The 20191-nt window shown below is 35.5% G+C and overlaps 1 protein-coding gene across 4 annotated transcripts in view; it reads left to right on the top strand.

The window, feature by feature from the left end:
* Nucleotides 1-20191, top strand: part of TBC1D5 (TBC1 domain family member 5) — a 537689-nt gene that overhangs the window by 126703 nt on the left and 390795 nt on the right. Inside the window, exon 3 of one of the 4 annotated variants that reach the window (XM_047768941.1) lies at nucleotides 7674-7787. The exons of the other annotated variants lie outside the window; for them this stretch is intronic. The gene's annotated coding sequence lies outside the window, so the exon portion shown is untranslated. The remainder of the gene's footprint in view (nucleotides 1-7673; nucleotides 7788-20191) is intronic. 4 annotated transcript variants of the gene reach the window in all.

Below are 20191 nucleotides of genomic sequence, written 5' to 3'. Positions count from 1 at the left end.
TTGGATGGTGTCCTGTCGTATATTTAAGTCTTTCAGCCATTTGGAGTTTATTTTTGTGCATGGTGTGAGGGTGTGTTCTCTTTTCATTGCTTTGCATGCAGCTGTCCAGGTTTCCCAGCAATGCTTGCTGAATAGACTTTCTTTTTCCATTTTATGCTCTTGCCTCCCTTGTCAAAGATTAATTGACCATAGGTGTCAGGGTTTATTTCCGGGTTCTCTCTTCTGTTCCATTGGTCTGTCTGTCTGTCTCGATACCAGTACCACACTATTTTGATGACTGTGGCTTTGTAGTATTTCTTGAAGTCTGGGAGAGTGATGCCTCCTGCTTGGTTTTTGTTTCTCAGGATTGCTTTGGCGATTCTGGGTCTTTTGCGGTTCCATATAAATGTTTGGATTGTTCTAGTTCTGTGAAAAATGTCATGGGTAACTTGATAGGGATTGCATTGAATCTGTAGATTTCTTTGGGTAGTATGGCCATTTTTACAATATTGATTTTCCCAATCCAGGAACATGGAATCTCTTTCCATTTCTTTACATCTTCTTTGATTTCTTTGATGAAAGTTTTATAGTTCTCGGCATAGAGGTCCTTTACCTCCTTGGTCAGGTGTATTCTGAGGTATTTGATTTTGTGAGGTGCAATTTTAAAAGGTATCGTATTTTTGTATTCCTTTTCTAATATTTCATTGCTGGAATAGAGAAATGCAACTGACTTCTGAATGTTAATCTTATATCCTGCTACTTTGCTGAATTTATTACTCAGTTTAAGTAGTTTTGAGGTTGAGTCCTTAGGGTTTTCTATGTATAGTATCATGTCATCCGCATACAGTGACAGTTTTATCCCTTCTCTTCCTATATGGATGCCTTTTATTTCTTTTGTTTGTCTAATTGCTGTTTGCCTGGAGCTTAGAGTAGTGTGGAATCTAACTTGGTACCAATTATGGTTTGTGCAAATGAACATGACTGTTTGGGAGAAAATAATGTCCTATACTGTTATAAGAATTCTAAGATGAAGAGTCATTTTGGAAGTAAAGAAATATTTTATTATTAGGACAGTCTGGCAGCATTTTGTTTACCATAAAAGTCAAAGAAACAGTTTTATATTGTGTCAGTGCTTTTGAGATCATAGACTATGTAAGGTTTATAAAGTTAAGGGAGGTCATGAAGAGAGTGAATAATCAGGTGAATTACACCTAGCATTGCCTTTAAATTGATGTGGTATGATATGGTGGTTAGTACCGTATCACATTTGGGTTTAAATCCCACCTTTACCATTTATTTGTTAGTGATGAGGTGTTGGGCAAGTGAGTCTTCTTAAGTTCTTATTAGCGGCTTTGTTTGTTTTTGTCGGGTGCAGAGTAGAGATGAGGTGGCATTGAGATACTCATATGAATATTAGTATCCTGGTAGAGTACTGATGTCACTGTCACCAAAGTATTTTTTAAAGCCACTTAGCTTTCTATTCCCTCTCATGGTCCTGACGTAAGATGTGGGGTTAAAAACAGACAGACAAATGTGGGTCAGTATTTTCTTTGATTCAGAGGAGTTCAAGGAAATAGTATAAAATAAACTTTTAAATGCTCACATTTAGCTTCACAGATAAGCCTTGAAATAATAACATCCATTTTGAAATTTCAAAATTAAAGATTAAATTTAGTTAACCTTGGGTGGAAGTTTGGAGTTTTGGAATTTGTTGGAATTGCGCAGCCCCTGGAAGGATGTTGAGGCCGCCCTGACTCAATGCCCTGCCAGTAGATCAGGTTAATGGGGGCTGCTGGGACAGTGACTGGAATGTATTCTTCCATAGTGATAACTGTGGTTCATGAGAGGGAAAGACGGGTATTAATTTTCTAAGCAGTCTGCGAAATACAGAGGACATTTTCTACCAGTGTTTGTTAATATTTGTTGGTGTCAACGAGGGTTATATCTAAGCTCTTAAGTGTTACTGTATTATGCCCTCGTACATATTTTTAATATTCTTTACTAACCAACAATATAGTTAACTAGTGGTTAACTTTTTATTTTTTTTTTTAATGTATACCAGCAACATGCAGAAGTTCTTAGGCCAGGGATCATACCTGAGCCACAGCAGTGACATCGCCAAGTCCTTAACTGCTAGACCACCAGGGAATTCTGACAGCAGTTAACTTTTGCAACAAGGTTTTCCTTATGAACCATTCATCTCCCTTAAATATGTCTATGTCTTTTGACATGTAAATCCCTAAATGACTTAGTTTTAATCACCAGACTAAAATCTATATTAAGGAAAATCAAATTTGATGGAGACATTTTATGTATACTACTACCACTAGTGTATGTTAAAACTACTTTAATTATCCCTCTTTCAGTTGAAAAGGAACGTTAATAGCAATTGTTCAAAAACATATTTGAAATTTTTATATTAAGTTGGGTATAATTTAATTGGATTAAATGGAACAATATGTATATTCAGCAGATAATTTAAAATTTATGTGCCTGAAAAATGGTTATTGGTAGACATTTTTTTTTTTTTAATCTGTTTTTTTTTAGGGCCATACCCACAGCATATGGAGATTCCCAGTTTGGGGTCAAATTGGAACTGTAGCTTCTGGCCTACAGCAGAGCCACAGCAACGTGGAATCCGAGCTGCGTCTGCGAACTGCACCACAGCTCATGGCAACACCAGATCCTTAACCCACTGAGTGAGGCCAGGGATCGAGCCCACATCCTCATGGATGCTAGTCGTGTTTGTTGACCCCTGAGCCACGATGTGAACTCTGGTAGATATCTTATAGAAAGCTTGAAGAGTAGTGTTTCCACTTCTGCATTAGAATCTTTGGGAGGGTCTGCTTGGGAATCTCCATCTTAAGAAGTTTCTTAGGAGATTTTTTTTATGCACACTCAAGTGGTAGAACCACTGTTTAATTCTCTACTGGCAGCTTTTAGGAGATTGGCTTCTGTTCTTCTGATGGAAGCTACCCTTCCTCATTTGGAGCAACAAGAGGGTTGGGCTGAGGTAGCTGTTCACTATGTCCTGTTCTGGGGAATTTCCAAAGCTATCAGTGTCAGTCTTGGTTTTGAGTCCACTTTTAGCTGACACTCCTGTGGTCAAGGAACATGTCATGTTAATGGTGATGTCCAACCCAGAGCCTTCATGCGTTTCCTAAAACGTTAATACTTTCTAGGATGGGAGGAATTGCAGATGAGGAAATGTAAGAGAGTTTCTGGACTCAGGATTGAAACTGAATTGATTTGATTTTAAGACCTAGACTCTTCTTGATTTAAAATATTATATATATATATAAAATATTAAAATATTATATATAAGTCTCAGGTGTTACGGCATAATGACTCACAATTTTTATAAAACCCAGGCTCTTACACTGTCCTTAATACCCTCCTTTACAGTGGAAAGAAAAATGGGCTATAGATTCTGGTGGCCTTGGGTTGGAAGGATGTCTCTGTCACTCACTGGCTTTTCTTCACTTACATCCCCAAACTTCAGTATCCTCATCTGAAAAGTAGGCACAAGGATTATAAAATTCTGAGATTATCGTGAGCATTAATCAACTGAACCACTTTTTGAGTTCTCTAGCAACTTAAGGTGAGCGAAATATGCTAATGGAGTTAACCAATTGTAGGCTAAATGCATTTGTCCAGTTATGAAGTATGTTGTGCTGTTCTGATGTGGTCTGATGGCTAGAAACGAGGAAGATACTAGATGTGTGAAGGGGCTTTCCTTTGGGAAGATAATTTAGACCTCTGTTGTAGCTCTTGTAGCTCTCCTTACAGCTCCAGGCTCTTTTTGGTGCTCCAGGTGTTTATGTTGAAACGTTGAAGGACATTTCCACCACGTAATCCCTTAATATGTCCAAATCAAAACTTGGGCTCTTTCTTAAAACAGCTGCACCCTTCTTTTAGGGTTCCTTATATCAGTGAATGTAATTGCTCTCCATCTACACCCTCCATAAAGTCTAATCTTCCAACAGGTTCTGCTGAGTGCTTCCTCTAAGTTTCTTTCTGCTGCCTTTGTTTCCCTCACTGTTGCCTTATTCTGTGCTGCATCACCTCAGACGTAAGTGCTGCCTTGTACCTCTTTTGCCTCTTTCCGTGATTCCGCCAAATTTGATATTTTTTCAACATATAACATAATTGATTGTCAGACCTTATTTGAAATCCCTCAGTAATTTTGCCTTATTGACTTGTTCTGCACCCCCTCCTTTTTTTTTTTTTTTTTTTTTTGGTCTTCATATGCCGCACCCGAGGCATATGAAGGTTCCCAGGCTAGGGGTCTAATCGAAGCTACAACTGCCAGCGTACACCAGTCATAGCAGTGCCAGATTTGAGCCACATTTGTGACCTACACCACAGCTCACAACAATGCTGGATCCTTAACCCACAGAGCGAGGCCAGGGATCAAACCTATGTCCTCAAAGATGCTAGCAGATTTGTTTCTGCTGAGCCATGATGGAAACTCCTGTTCTGCCCCTTTTTGTTTCACATATGTTCCCACTCCAGCTGTGAAAGGCATCTCTGCATCTCTCTCCCGACTTTGCTTCTCTCATAGATGATTTTAGACCTTTGCTATTGATGTGCCCAGACTGGAACATTTGGCATACCTTTCGGATCTCATGTCAAAGAGGCTTACTTCAGGTCTTTGCTGTTCTCTTGGCTAAATCAAGTATCCTTTAATAAAATATCATGCAAGGTACCTTCCATATTTTTAATAGCATTTATTTCTCTTTGCAAATTATGTATTTGCATAATTGTTGGATACTGTCTGTTTCCCCATATAAAATGTAAAGTCCCTGAGACTTTTCAGTGTCTACGAAGGCCTAGAACAGCCTTGGCAGCAGATGAGAAATATTAAGTGGCTGACTGAAATACATAACTAGACAATTAAAAGACAAAATGATTAATTCCAAAATGAGGTTAAGTACATATGAAGTCACAGTTGGCAGGTTAACCATTATTTTTTTGGGAATGCATTTGCTGTTGGAGCATTGGTTTCACAGGCTTGTAATTTTACTTAAAATAAATAGAGACTGGTAGTATTTTGAATTTTGAATTTCCAAATACAGATTAAGAGCTTCCAGAAGTTGATTGTACTTGACTGACTTTTTAGAGTTGAAACTTTCCCCTTTACTCACATCTGGATGGTATTTGATACTGTTTTAAAAAGATAGAGTTAGTTGCATACTTCTTGATGTTTACTATATGCAATATATTTATGTTAGTTGCCTAAGGCATAAATATTTTAAAATGATACCAAATCTTAAGACAAGAAATCATAGATGTTATAAAAGTTTTTCTCAGCTCTTAAAAAAGTTAGAAAAAATCAGGACGATCAATATAATATTGGAATTATACTTTGATGTTACTTTCTGGTCTTCAGACCATAATTTTCTGTATGACTCTTGTTAGCAGATTGAACTGTTCGTATGAAAACTCTTAAAGCTGTAGTATTTTCTTAAAAATGGTTTAGTACTGTTATTTACATTGTAAAATTAATGCTTTCAATAAGATTTTGCTTTCCATCTCTCCTGAATTCTCCCTAAGAGTGCACAACTTCAAAAATAAAGAAGCACAGTCAGAGAAAAAAAGAGGTGGTCTGAGCATTTATGCGTTAAATATGCATGTTAATTAGGAAAAAAATTAGAAAAATATGAAAACAGATGTTACATAAATTATTGCAGTCCCAGGGCAGCAGTAACTTATACACTGACAATAATTTTTATATGTGCATGTGTATGTCTATTTCTAGATTTCTCAATGTTTGTGCAATTCCATAGAGAATAACTAGAAGAAGAACTGGTATATCCTTTCAGTGAGACTATGGTAAACATTCCTTCTGCATGTGGCTTGCTGAGCAAGTCTGGGGTTTACGTTCACTCTTCCTGGACAGATAGTCTTCCATGTTTCCTAATTCTTCTGGTAGTCTTTTCCCTTTCTTCTTGGTTTCTTGGTAGTATATCAGTGAGATCTTTTATTGGATATGTCCTATCCAAACAAGAAAGTAAAGCCTGATCCCAGAGTGGAGGAAACATAAAATTGACTTGGGTGTAAAGTATGTACTTAGAAACAAAACAAGTTACAACTACTCACAATACTGATTGTAGTTACTTTTTCTTTGGTTACTGTCTTACATCATGAAGAAAATAGCCCTTTTTCTTGGGATAGTATTGACACAGTAATATGATAGTCTATAGTAAGGGTTACAGAAACACACATTCATCAGATACACCTATGTTGGAATAATTAAAAGACATTTGAATGTCTTTCATTCTAAAGAGACATCCGTAATATAAAAATGGTCTGTGTTTTTACAAAGGAAAAATGAGAAATAGAGACATGCTTTATTTTAGTGGTATGGCAATTTTTAGTTCAACCATACAGAAAACCAAATGACTATATTGCTGTTCAAGAAGCTGTTGACAATATCTAGGTTTTTTTTCATACATAAATTATATAATTTAGAAACGTGTCGTTTGTAACTTTTCATGTAAGATTGAAAGTTAAAATAAGGAAATGCTCCATCAGAATGTAATAAATCATTCTCTTTATCAAACGAACAAACAGAACATGAATTCTATTCAGTACAGGGGCATAAAACAGTTTCTGGAAATCTATCTAGAGAGCAATGCCACATTCATCTCTAGTCTTTAGAAATCATACTTTGTTTGTTGGTTTTAGTAGCCTGTGAAGCTGAAATGTGTTTTAAGTAATTAATTTCTCTTGAATCTCAGTAGGTTTCAGACATATTATCATGTTTTTCAGTTCCATGGTTTGATTATATTTTACATTATATTACCTAACTACTGTTGTCCTTTTGTACGTATGCTTGAGCCCTCAATAAACTTTAGCAGGTTGTTGGGAGTAACAAAAACCAATAAAGAATGGATCTAGACAAGAGTGGTAATAAATGTTTAGTATTTTATTATTATTAAGAGGTTCTTTACTTAAATTAGATAGCTGTTTCAGAAATTTTGTTGTCATTTTTGCAGATTTTACAAAGGGATATACCTATGTCAGATATGGTTTGTGAAAGAATACTAAAGTATATTGTTAAAGGTAATAAATGTTTTTCTTTTTCTCCAGGCAATAAGGCTATTGAAATTAATTTTTAATTCACAAATAATATTTACTTACCACACTGATACATCTGTATTTTAATTTTATGTTTTCTTAATGCTTTGGAACCCATTTTCAATGGAATTTTTTATCGTTGTTTTCAAATGTCAGATTTCCATTTGTTATGTGAATTTTAATACTTGATATTATTTTACTATTAGAGTAGTGTATTCGTTATTGATCACTTCTATTACATTTCAGTGAAACAAGGTGGTAACAGGTGATTTGTTTTACATTGAGGTGTTTTAGATTTTTTTTTGTATTTTAATGCTTTTTATTGAGGTATTATAAAATGACTTTCTTCTAGGAGTTAAAATAGATAATGGAAAGAGTGATACATTTGTCCCCTAAATGGTAAAAATATTATGATGTAAATTTTTTGAACTTGCTTTTTGCAGTGATGGCTTTGGTTTAGCATTCCTTTGTTTGGGGACAGGAATATTTGAAGCTGTTTTGTTTGTTTATTTATTTTTCTGGGTTTTTGCTGTTTTTACAGCAGCTCAGTTGAGGGAGAACTCAGCTTATGTCTGTTTTCTTGATTTTTTTGTTTCCTGTTTTCATCCAAGACTTGTGGAGGAGACCTCTGTTATACAGAGCCTGAAGTCATCTATGATCCATAACAAGAGCATAAGTTTTCAAGTGTCAGTTAGATTTGTGGATCAATAAAGTTTTCCTGATAGGTAAGCATATATTTATTCATATGTACATCTAAAACTTCAGTACTGTCAATGCCTTAGTCTGTTTGGGCTTTGGTAACAAAAATACCGTAGACTAGGTATCTTACAAATAACAGAAATTTATTTTTCACAGTTTTGGAGGTTGGAAAATCAAAGAACAAGGTGCCAGCAGATTTATTGTCTGGTGAGGACCTACTTGCTGGTTCATAGGTGGACCTCTTCTTGCTGTGTCTTCACATGGTAGAAGGAATGAAAGAGTGCAATAAGGTTTCTTATAAAGGCACTGATCCCATTCATGAAGGCTCTACCCTCATGACCTAATCACCTCCCAAACCCTCATTCCTGATACCATTACACTGGAAATTATGATTTCAACAAATGAGTTTGGGGGGAGATAAACATTCACTTCATAATAATACCTTATGTTTCTGTGTATTTGTTTGTACACTTCTGACAGGTTTAGATCATAGGCTCCTTTAGGGAAGAGTATTGCCCTCTAACACAGTGACTCAGAGTTCCCTATCAGCTTTTTTCCACTTCCTGTATCCACCCACCAGCTTCCAATCCTTTCCTTTTCCTCGTCATTTTCCTTCTCATTTAACTCAGTCTGCATGGGAACTTTAAAAATGTTTTACCACCAGCAGACACTTAGGAGTTTTCTTACTAATCACTTTTTGTATCCATATCTTTTTTCCTTTTATTCTTTTCATTCCTTCCTAACTTTGACCCCAGGCTAGGGGTCTAATCAGATTTAATTTCATTGAATTTTTTGAAGGAGTTTTAAAATTAGAATGATTAAACTTAGAGTTAAAGATATCTCAGATAGGTAACATTCACATACTGTTTTTACCACACCCATAGTAAGAAATAAAATTTACATTTATGAGCTGTTTTCCACAGGTGTAAATGCACAAATGAAATTTAAAAAAGTTGAAACAATTCTAACCTGGCTATGTGGGAGTATATGCCATGCTCTATTCTAATATATATATTTTTGTATATTTTAACATATGCTAGTGTTCATAATTAAATTTATTTCCTTATCTAATAGTGGATCATCATCGTAATTTCAAAAGTCATGCTTTAGATCACTTATGTGTTTGTTCATGACGGGATTTTTTTTTTTTTTTTTTTGGTCTTTTTGCCATTTCTTGGGCTGCTCCCTCAGCATATGGAGGTTCCCAGGCTAGGGGTCTAATCGGATCTGTAGCTGCCAGCCTATGCCAGAGCCACAGCAACGCAGGATCCGAGCCGTGTCTGCAACCTACACCACAGCTCACGGCGTGTCTGCAACCTACACTATAGCTCACGGCAATGCTGGCTCTGGATCGTTAAGCCACTGAGCAAGGGCAGGGATCGAACCCGCAACTTCATGGTTCCTAGTCGGATTCGTTAACCACTGCGATCCGACGGGAATTCCATGACTGGATTTTTGTAGGGAAAATAAATACAATCAGGCATTTCTTTTTCTGTCTCAGGCAAGCTGCCTTTTCTCTTGTCTCCTCTGTGCTTCTCTTCTCTGTCCATTTGCAACAAACTATTAAAAGATTTGGGGAAGGAACAGTGTAACTGCTGGGAAACGCTAGAGCACTTGGTTCTTCTATAGTAGTAAGAACACAGATAACAATTCTCAGATCTGAAAATTTAAAAGGAGGATAAATCTTTGATAGAATCATTCCTATATGGTAAGGTATATATTTATTTATTCTCTTCTTCTTTCTGTATGTGTAAACTGTATGTGCCTGCTGATGCTCTTAAGTCAGGCTTGGTTTAGAACATTTTAAACTTTTAGAGTCCTTTGTATCAACTCAGAATAACACAGATCCTTTCCCAAAGTGGTATTTTCTAGTGCTCATTCCAATTTTATTTAACATTTTTATACTTTTAATAAATTGCAAGCTTTTTTTTGTAAAAGGAATATGTTAGGTTGATATATATAGAAAAGTAAAAAGATGAAAATTATCCCTAATCCAGTGTAGCTAAAGCAGTTCTAAAGGGAAGTTCAAAGTGACAAACACTTGAAAAAGAAAGCTGTAGGATACCTACTCTCATCACTTTTATTCAACGTAGTTTTAGAAGTCCTAGCCAGAGCAGTCAGAGGTAAAAGAAATAAAAGGAATCCAAGTTGGAAAGGAAGAAGTAAAACTGTCTCTTCAGATGACATGATATTATATGTAGAAAATCCTGAAAGTTCCCATTGTGGCTCAGTGGTAATGAAACTAACTAAATCCATAAGGATGTGGGTTTGATCCCTGACCTTGCTCAGTTAAGGGATCCAGCGTTGCCATGAGCTGTGGTGTAGGTCACACATGCAGCCTGGATTCCGAGTTGCTGTGGCTGTCATGTAGGCTGGCGGGCTACAGCTCTGATTTGACCCCTAGCCTGGGAACTTACATATGCCATGAGTGCACGCCCCCGCCCCCAACCAAAAGGCAAAAAAAAAAAAAAAGAAATCCTTAAGACACTGCCAGAAAACTATAAAAACTCAGAGAATTTGGTAAAGTTGCAGGATACAAAATTAATATACAGAAATCTGTTGCATTTCTGTACTTTATTAAACTATCAGAGAAATTAAGGAAACAATCCCATTTACCATTGCACCAAAAATAATTAAATACCTAGGAATAAACCTTCCCAAGGAGGTAAAGACCTGTACTCTGAAAACTATAGGACACTAATAATAGAAATTGAAGATGACACAAACAAATGAAAAGACATACCATGCTCTTGGGTTGGAAGAATTAATATTGTTAAAATGACCATATTATCCAAGGCAATCTACAGATTTATAGCAATTCCTATCAGAATACTAGTGGCCTTTTTTCATAGAACTAGAAAAATTTTTTAATTTGTATGGAAACACAAAAGACCTTAGGTAGCCAAAACAATCTTGAGAAAGAAGAACAGAGCTGGAAGAATCATACTCCTTGACTTCAGACCACAACACAAAGCTACAGCAATCAAAACAGTATGATATGGCACATACCCAGGGTTGTTTTTGCAGTGAATAACCATAAGGAACAAGACTGTTTCCCATATAAAAAGAACTGATCTCACCATTTCTATATAATATAGTACTGGAAGTTCTAGTGAGAAGTCAGACAAAAATAAATAAAAGATAGACCAGAAAAGAAGTAGTAAAACTGTTTCTATTTGCAGAGGTACCACCAAAACACTGTTGGAACCAATAAACAAATTCATTGAAGTTGCAGGATTAAAAAAAAAATGTAAAGATCTGTTGCATTTTTGTACACTCTAAATGAACTGTTTGAGAAATTAATAAAATAATCCTGTTTACAGTTTCATCAAAAAGAATAAAACCTGGTTATAAATTTAACCAAAGAGGTGAAAGATATATACACTAAATATTATAAAACATTGATGAAAGATATTGAAGAAGGCACAAATAAATAGAAACTACTCTGTATTCATAGATTGGAAAAGTTTATGTTGTTAAAAATGTCCATTCTATCTAAAGCAATCTACAGGTTCAATGAACTCTATCAGAAGTTTAGTAGCATTTTTCACAAGTACTAAAAACAATCCTAAAATTTGTATGGACCTGAATAGCCAAAGCAACCTTTTTTTTTTTTTTTTTTTTTTAATGGCTGCACCTATGGCATATGGAAGTTCCCAGGCTAGGGGTTGAATTGGAGCTGTAGCCGCTGGCTTATGTCACAGACAGCAATGTGGGATCTGAGCCACAATCTGCTACCTACACCACCCACAACATATAGCAGTGCTGGATCCTTAACACACTGAGTGAGGCCAAGCATTGAACCCACATCCTCATGGATACTAGTTAGGTTTGTAACACACTGAGCCACAATAGGAACTTCCAAAGCAGTCTTGTGGAAAAATAAAGCTAGAGGCATCACACTTTCTGATTTCAAGCAATATTACAAAGCCATATAATCTAAACAGTATGGCATCGGCATAGAAACAGATAGATTAATGGAACAGAAGTGAGATCTTATAAATCATCACATAAGTGGCCAATTAATGACAAAAGAACTAAGAATATTCATTGGGCAAAGAATAGTCTTTTTAATAAGTAATGTTGTGAAAATTGGACCCCTATCTTATACCGTACACAGAAATGAACGCCAAATGAATTGAAGTTTTGAACATAAAACCTGAAGCCATAAAATGGGGTAAACTGCTTGAAATTGGTCTTGGCAATGATTTCTTTGAATTTGGCAACAAAAGCAAAACTCAATAAATGGGCTGGAGTACATCAAAGTAAAAAGCTACTGTGCGATAAAGGAAACTATAAGCAAAATGAAAATGCAACCTAATGAATGAGGGAAAGTATTTTCAGTTTCTTTTTTCTTTTTTTTTTTTTTTGTCTTTGTTGTTGTTGTTGTTGTTGCTATTTCTTGGGCCGCTCCTGCGGCATATGGAGGTTCCCAGGCTAGGGGTCCAATCGGAGCTGTAGCCACCGGCCTACGCCAGAGCCACAGCAACGCGGGATCCGAGCCGCGTCTGCAACCTACACCACAGCTCACGGCAATGCCGGATCGTTAACCCACTGAGCAAGGGCAGGGACCGAACCCGCAACCTCATGGTTCCTAGTCGGATTCGTTAACCACTGCGCCACGACGGGAACTCCGAGAGAAAGTATTTTCAAATCATGTGTCTGTTAAGGGGTTGATATCCAAAATACATTGATACTTAACACTAATCAATAATGAAAAACCAAGCAATTTGATTTAAAAAGTAACTGAATAGACATTTTTCCAAAGAAGACATACAGATGGCCAACATGTAAATTAAAAGTTGTTTAACATCGCTAATTATCAGGGAAATGCAAATCAAACCACGGTAAGATCACCTCACACCTGTCATAATTTTTATCATTTAACAGAGATAAGAGGTATTGGTTAGGATATGGAGAAAAGGGAACACTTGTGCACTGTCAGTTTGAATGTAAATTGGTGCAGCCATTATGGAAAATAGTGTCGAGTTTCCTTATAAAACTAAAAAACTATTCTTTGATCTGGCAATTTAACATTTTGAGTATATAGCCAAAGGAAAAGAAAACAGAATGTCAAAGAGATTTCTGCACTCCTATATTCATTGCAGTATTATCCACGATAGCTAAGATAGGGAAACAACTTGGTGTCCAACAGTGAATGAATGGGAAAAGAAGATGTGGCATGTAAATTTAGTGGAATATTATTCAGCCTTGAGAAAGAAGGGAACCCTGCTATTTGCAACAACATGTATGGACCTTGAATGTGTAATGTTAAGAATACTGCATGGTACCAATAACTGGAATCTATAAAAAAGAAAAAGTCAAACTCATAAAAAGTCACAGTGGAAAAGTATTACTGAGGTTTGGGAGCATGGGAGAAATAGAATTTAGTTAAGAACTTTTGGCTATAAGATAAATAAGAATTTAGTTAAGAACTTTTGGCTATAAGATAAATAAGGTCTGAAGATCTAATGTGTAACATGGTGACTATAGTTGATAGCACCATATTATATAATTGAAAATTCACTAAGAGAGTTGAACTTAAATGTTTTCACTCCCCCATCCCCTAAAAAGTGCTGATGAATGTGTTAATTAATTAGATGGTGGAGATCATTTCATGTTATATAAGTACATTAAACCATCATGATACACACTTTAAATATCTTAGTTTTATTATATTGATGTCAGTTGTATCTTGGTAGAGCTGAACAAAATAAAAAATAAAAATAACATACAAAAGAAACAAGGAAAAAATCCTTAATCCTATTTTTGTCAGATAAACTGATGTAATATTTTAAAAGTTTAACTTTTTAAAAAAATTTTTACTTAAATTTGATGGGAAAATTAAATGAAGCTTAAATGATTAGTGAACTGGAGATAAATGTTTTTTCAAAACCATAAATATTTCATCCTAAGAGTCTTCCAATATTAAAGAAGATTATGGAAATCTTTAAATACTCTGGAAAGAAGAAAATAAGGAAAGGCTGATCTAAAAGTAGAATATCTTTTTAAAGAATAATTTATTGAGATGAAATTTATATTACATAAAATTAAGTGAATAATTCAATAGCTCTTAGTATGTTCACAATGCTGTGGAGCCACCACCTCTCTCTAGTTCTGCACATTTCCATCCCTCTAAGGTGCCTTACTTTTCACACATTCTGACGTCTTCCCATCTCCTGGTGTCTGCATTCTGTCTCGAAGGATTTATCTAGTTTGAATATTTCATATAAATGGAATCATGTTACCTTTTATGTCTGGCTTATTTCACTTGGCATTCTGTTTTCAAGGTTCATTCATACTGCAGCCTGTCAGTACTTTTCCTTTTGCATAGCTGAATAATACTCCACTCTATATGTAATTATTTGCATTGTTTCTACCTTTTGGCTGCTGTGAGTAGTGCTTTTATGAATTTGTGTGTACATGTTCTTATTTGAGTACCTGTTTTCAGTTCTTTTAGATAAATACATGGGAGTAAAATTGTTGCATCATGTAATTATTTACCTTTTTGAGAGACCACCAAATTTTACAAATTGTAAAAATCTATGGATGAGTTATAACTCATATTTCTCCTACTCACCTCAGTCCAGGAGCACAGTAGATAAGTATGGAATATGATAAGACCATTAGAGTTCTAGCATTTTCTTCCTAGTATATTGTGATATCTGGGATCACTTTCATGTGTTTCTGAGTTAGAATAATGTTGTTCTTCCTAGCTATTTTTATTCGAGTTCCCAGCCCCCTATAGTGATTCCTCCTCTGGCTCTAGGAACTGCTCTTGTTGTCTTGGGACATGATTCAAGCAGCTTGTTTGCTGTGCTCTTACAGTGGAGAGTTTAAGTTAGGAAGGGTTACAGATGGGAAAGGAGTTTCAGCCCACCCTTCAACAATGCAGATCTGAACTGCATGGTCCACTCAAACGTGGATAGTTTTTCAGTAGTAAATACCGTAGTAGTACAGGGTCCATGGTTGGTTGACTCTGTGGATGCCTGGCAACTTTACATACAGACAGCCAACTGTAAATGATACTCAGATTAACCTGCTTTGTTCAAGGGTAATATGCAATTGTTAGACAAAAAAAATTGACTAGACTTGTGCTTACTTTTCCTCAAAGCACCTAGTGGGCCCCTCTTGGGTTTACATAATTCATTTCTATTCTTTACAGACCAGACTCTACCTTTCCCTACAACTTGATATGAGTTCCTTGGTCACTGGGCTGGAAGGCATTTTGTGTTCTATGTCCTATGTATCCATACATTTACTTGTGTACTTAGGACATATTTACTGAGAGTCAGTGTATTTGGTATACTGTTGGTTTACTTAGTTCTCTGTCTTTGGGGAGCACCGTTAGGAAGTACTAATTAGCAATAAGGTGACTTGGGCCAGGCTTTGTATGATTTTATTTTGATTCCCTCTAAAGACAGATTCTAGCTTATTGCATTCCCCTTGAAGCAAGAATGAAAGTTCTCTCTCATTTTCTTTTGATATTTACTTACCTTATGTCATGGTCTAACATTTGAAATATATCTGTTATTTGTGATTAGGCCTCCTAGTACTTCACGGGCTAACTCTGAGATAAGTTCTCCTTTTATAGGTGAATAGTCAATGTGTCACAGGTCACTCCTTCGCCATCATCTTAGCTGATTCTTTGTTAAATAACTTATTTTTTTTTTGAGGGGGGGTGCTGCACCTGCAGCATATGGAGGTTCCCAGGCTAGGGGTCTAATCAGAGCTACAGCTGCCAGCCTACACCAGAGCCACAGCAACGCAGGATCTGAGCCACGTCTGTGACCTACACAACAGCTCACAGCAATGCCAGATCCTTAATCCACTGAGCAAGGCCAGGGATCGAACCCGCAACCTCATGGTTCCTAGTTAGATTCGTTTCCATTGTGCCACGATGGGAACTCTCCTGAATTAAAAAATTTTAAGTGGAGAAGATGTTTGAGGATGTAGGGAGAAGGTGAAAGGGCCCCTAATTATACACTCAAAAATGTCATCAGCTTCCAGAGTAGAATCAATCTGAATTTTTCTATTCCTTTGATCAACAAATTCTTATTGACTATTTCTATGACAGGTACCCAGCTAATTCTTGAATAAATGTGTCATGTTATAATGTTTTCCTTTTTAAGTTGTATGTAAGGAGAATCAACTTTCTTTTTCTTTTTCTTGCCAAGTTTATTTATTTATTTTTTTATTTTTAGGTTTTCAGTGTCCACATAATAGACATAACTCTTACTTTTTGATAATGGAGAAACAACCAACTCTATATGAAATGTGGAAAATACAAAATCTGTTTTACTTTCTCTCCCTCTTATTCACTTTTAAAAAAGACTTGACAGTGAACTTGACCAATACTTGAACCTCCTCCTACCTGCATTTCCACTAGTCTCTGTTGTACCTAGTAGACCTGAAAGAATTGTCATGAACTGAAAGGGAGAAGTTATATGGACACATAATTAGACAAATAGTAAATGGGGTCTGAGAAGTGACTGTATTCTATTTTACGTAGAGTTTTTAAGTTTTTACTTTATTTCCATTTAGGAATACTGAATAGTCTGTGAATAGCTGACCCATTTAAAGGGGATTTTTAAAATCTTTGATTTGTAATGATTTAACCTTTATGATACTAACATTTAATTAATGTGACAAAATAAGTTTCAAGCTATTAAAAGTACATTTTTTTTTTTTGGTCTTTCTGTCTTTTCTAGGGCCGCATTTGCGGCATGTGAAAGTTCCTGGGCTAGGGGTCGAATCTGAGCTACAGCCACAGCAACGCCAGATCCGAGCTGCATCTGCGACCTACTCCACAGCTCACAGCAATACTGGATCATTAACCCACTGAGCAAGGCCAGGGATTGAACCCGCAACCTCATGGTTCCTAGTCAGATTTGTTAACTACTGAGCCATGATGGGAACTCTGAAAAAAAGAAAAATACATTTTTAAAATTTTATAACTGGAGTTCCTGCTGTGGTGCACTGGGATCCATAGCATCTTGGGAGTGCTGGGACCCAGGTTTGATCCCTGGGCTGGCACAGTGGGTTAAGGATCTGGCGTTGCTGTAGCTGGGCTTAGGTCCCAGCTGTGGCTTGGATCTAATCCTTGGCTCTGGAACTCCGTATGCTTTGGGGCAGCCAAAAATGGAAAAAAAAGTATAATTGACTTAAGAGTTATATAATTTCTTCAGTATATAGTGAATATTGAATGAAGACATTTTGAAAGCCTATATGACTTGGAATTTGAAATATTCGAAACCTCTTTTCTCATGTACTTCTTTCAAAATATTACATATTTTTGGATCATGTATAGATTTAAAGTTTGGAATTTACATTTTTTAGTCTTAAAAAGATTTATAAACATTTTTATGTTAGTACTATTGGAACTAAATAGTATTTTTCTACTTAATTGTCACTCAGCTGTAGCTGTCTGGAATAAAATTTCTTGAAGGAAATAGTCATTTTCCTTTTGAAATAACCATTTAAAATGTTTTTCATCTGATAACATAATTTTTTTTTGATAAATAGCACAGAGGAATTGAATTGTTTATGTTAGAGAGTTTATCAGCTCAAGTTTAGCAGTTATGTTTGACATTATTAAGCCGATGTTATTTTATAATTAAAAAAGTAAATCGATTATTACTTTTGTAAAATACGTGTGCTTTTGTTATATCTTATGTGTTAATCTAATTACCTATTGAAGTCACTGATTAAAAGGGAATTGTGTACCAGTAGGGTTCTAAAACCTTGACATTATTTTAATCTGATAACAAATGGGTTTAAGTTCATGTTCTTTCAGTTGCTGGCAACAGATCTAAACCTGTATTTTTTGGATTTATGAGGATAAGTCCTGCTTTGGCAATCTTGTAGATCCTCAAGAGAATAGTTAAACAGTGATTAATCATTGTTTCTTCACTGAGTGTGCAGAAAAGAATGGAAAAGCTGCATTTCACACTTCTGAAGCAATTAATCCCCATGATCTTAGCCAGGTTTGTCTTGTAGATAAGTTGGGATACAAAACGCTGCCTAATTTATCAATGTATGCATGCCATAAAGTATAAAACACACAATTTATTTCGTATCATTTATAGTCAAATGTAAAAAAAGAGTGACTTTGCCATATCCAAGAGTGTTTCCTACATTACCTTCATATAAACTAAGTACCAGAGATTACAATGGGATTCCTGTTTATTGTGCACATCTGGTGCAGTCACTATGCATTTTCTCATTCACTTGCTGGCATTTTTAGTGATTGTGGCATAAATCACCTTGCTAATCAGAAACATAAGTGACGGGAAGTCATCTCCTTTTTTGAACAATGGGAAAAAACATATGGCTTCTTAGACAGGACTTGGCTGTTATACTATTTATGTGGCATTATATTCTGTATTTAGAATTTCATATTAATTGCAGTGGCTTGACTGAAGTCATTGAACACCAAAGGCTTGTGGTCAAAGTATTTGTTTTGTATCATTTCATAACAAATAAACAAAAAAGAGGTAAAATTACATGCCATGTAGTAAAATTCTTTAAAATATAAGCTACTTTGGGAAGAGCTTCAAGATTAAGGTGAATTGAAGAAAATGTATATAATTCAGTATGTTTGTGAATGTTTCTATAGATGTACAAAGTAGAGCTAGTTTTTAATTATACCTGTTTCAAATCACTGCATAGATAAGAGTAAAAATTACTGTCCTTCAGGTGCCAAACTGTAATTGACAGTAGTTTGCTTTTCTAGGAGGTCTATTATTTTGAGATGTGTTTGATTTTTTGATGAATTACTGTTTATTAGTTGGAACCCCTTTTGCATATACTACAACTAAAAGTGCAAATGAAGTAAAGCTTTGTAAAATATAAGAAATTTACCTGTGCAGACTTTAAAGACTACCCTTAGTGAATTTGTTGCTGTTTGTTATAGAATTACAATGCATACTGTAAATTTGGAGGTTTTTCCCTTTTTCCTCAATAGGTAACTTAATTCTCAAAAGGTAGTGAATATAATGGCCTTCTATACTTACTTGACTTTATAATATCTTTCTATCCCTTATCATTTTCCATTTTCTTACTAATGAGTGGTGGGAACAGATTTATTTTGAACATGTAAATTTCAATTGAAAATGTAATTGTTTAACTGTTTAGAAAACTGTCTTTTAAAGTTTGTTTTCTATATTACATTTGACTATAAATTTTAGTGAGGTCAATTTTTAAATAAATATATTAGAGCCTGTTTATTCAAATGTGTTATTCCCTTTGAAGTAGTCCCCTTGGGGAAGATTTATCTGTGCATAATCCATTAATCAAAGTATTTTAGCAGTGCCTCTTTTTGAATTCAATGGAATTGATATATAGCTGCCCAAAATGGGTATTTTGAAGGAAGATAAGATTCATTTTGTGTATATTTGCTGGTATTTTTGTTTAAAATCAATCAATCAATCATAATAGCTCCTATGCAGCTTGTATAGATCTTGTAGATAATTGGATGCTCTGCATGAATTTTAAATAAGTGGTCATATTTATCTATTTTGTTTTAGATGTCTTTTATGTTATTGTCTCTAGAACCACCTGCAGTAGGAGTCCACAAATGGAGTAAGTTCAACATAAGGAGAGTGGTTCCCCCCCACCAACTGTTGTTGTTGCTTATTTCAGAAATGCCACCATCTAGATTCTCTAGGGGAATAGTGTGCTATTTTTTAAAATATATTTATAACTGAGTTGAGACCTCTTTTCTAGATTAAAATTATCCAGTGCTTAAAATTACCTGAAATCTATACCATACTGCCTCAATCCTTGTCCATTTTTTGTCTTCTTTATATTTCTGATCTTCTAATGCCTCTCATCCCTCCCTTCTTCCCTCAGGTTTTTTTTTTTTTTTTAAGATTGAGTTTTTTTGTTTGTTTGTTTGTTTGTTGTCTTTTTAGGGCTGCACCTGAGGCATATGGAAGATCACAGGCTGGGGGTTGAATTGGAGCTGCAGCTGCTGGCCTATGCCACAGCAAAACGGGATCTCAACTGCGTCTCCAACCTACACCACAGCTCACAGCAATGCTGGATCCTTACCCCCCTGAGTAAGGCCAGAGATGGAACCCACATCCTCATGGATACTAGTCAAGTTCATTACCTCAGAGTCATGATGGGAACTCAAGGATTGAGATGTATTTGTTGTAAAGATCAATTTTTAAAGCCATACACTTTTAAATACAGATACACACACACACATACACACACACACACACACACACACACACACACATCTTCACCAAAATAATTCTAGGAGGATAGGTTGGTAAAAATCCAAAAAATATGCAATTTATGAGATGGCTAAAAGTATCAAAATAGATGAGGAAAAATAAGAAACTCTAATTTTAGTGACTGAACACTTTGGAATTTGTTAGTAATGGAGCTTTGAGGAAAATTTCTTTCATAAAGTGCTTGC

This window comes from Phacochoerus africanus, chromosome 1 (assembly GCF_016906955.1).
Source record: "Phacochoerus africanus isolate WHEZ1 chromosome 1, ROS_Pafr_v1, whole genome shotgun sequence".
NCBI lineage: Eukaryota > Metazoa > Chordata > Mammalia > Artiodactyla > Suidae > Phacochoerus > Phacochoerus africanus.
The sequence above is the reverse complement of the archived record's forward strand: the minus strand, read 5'-3'. Positions and strand labels throughout refer to the sequence as shown.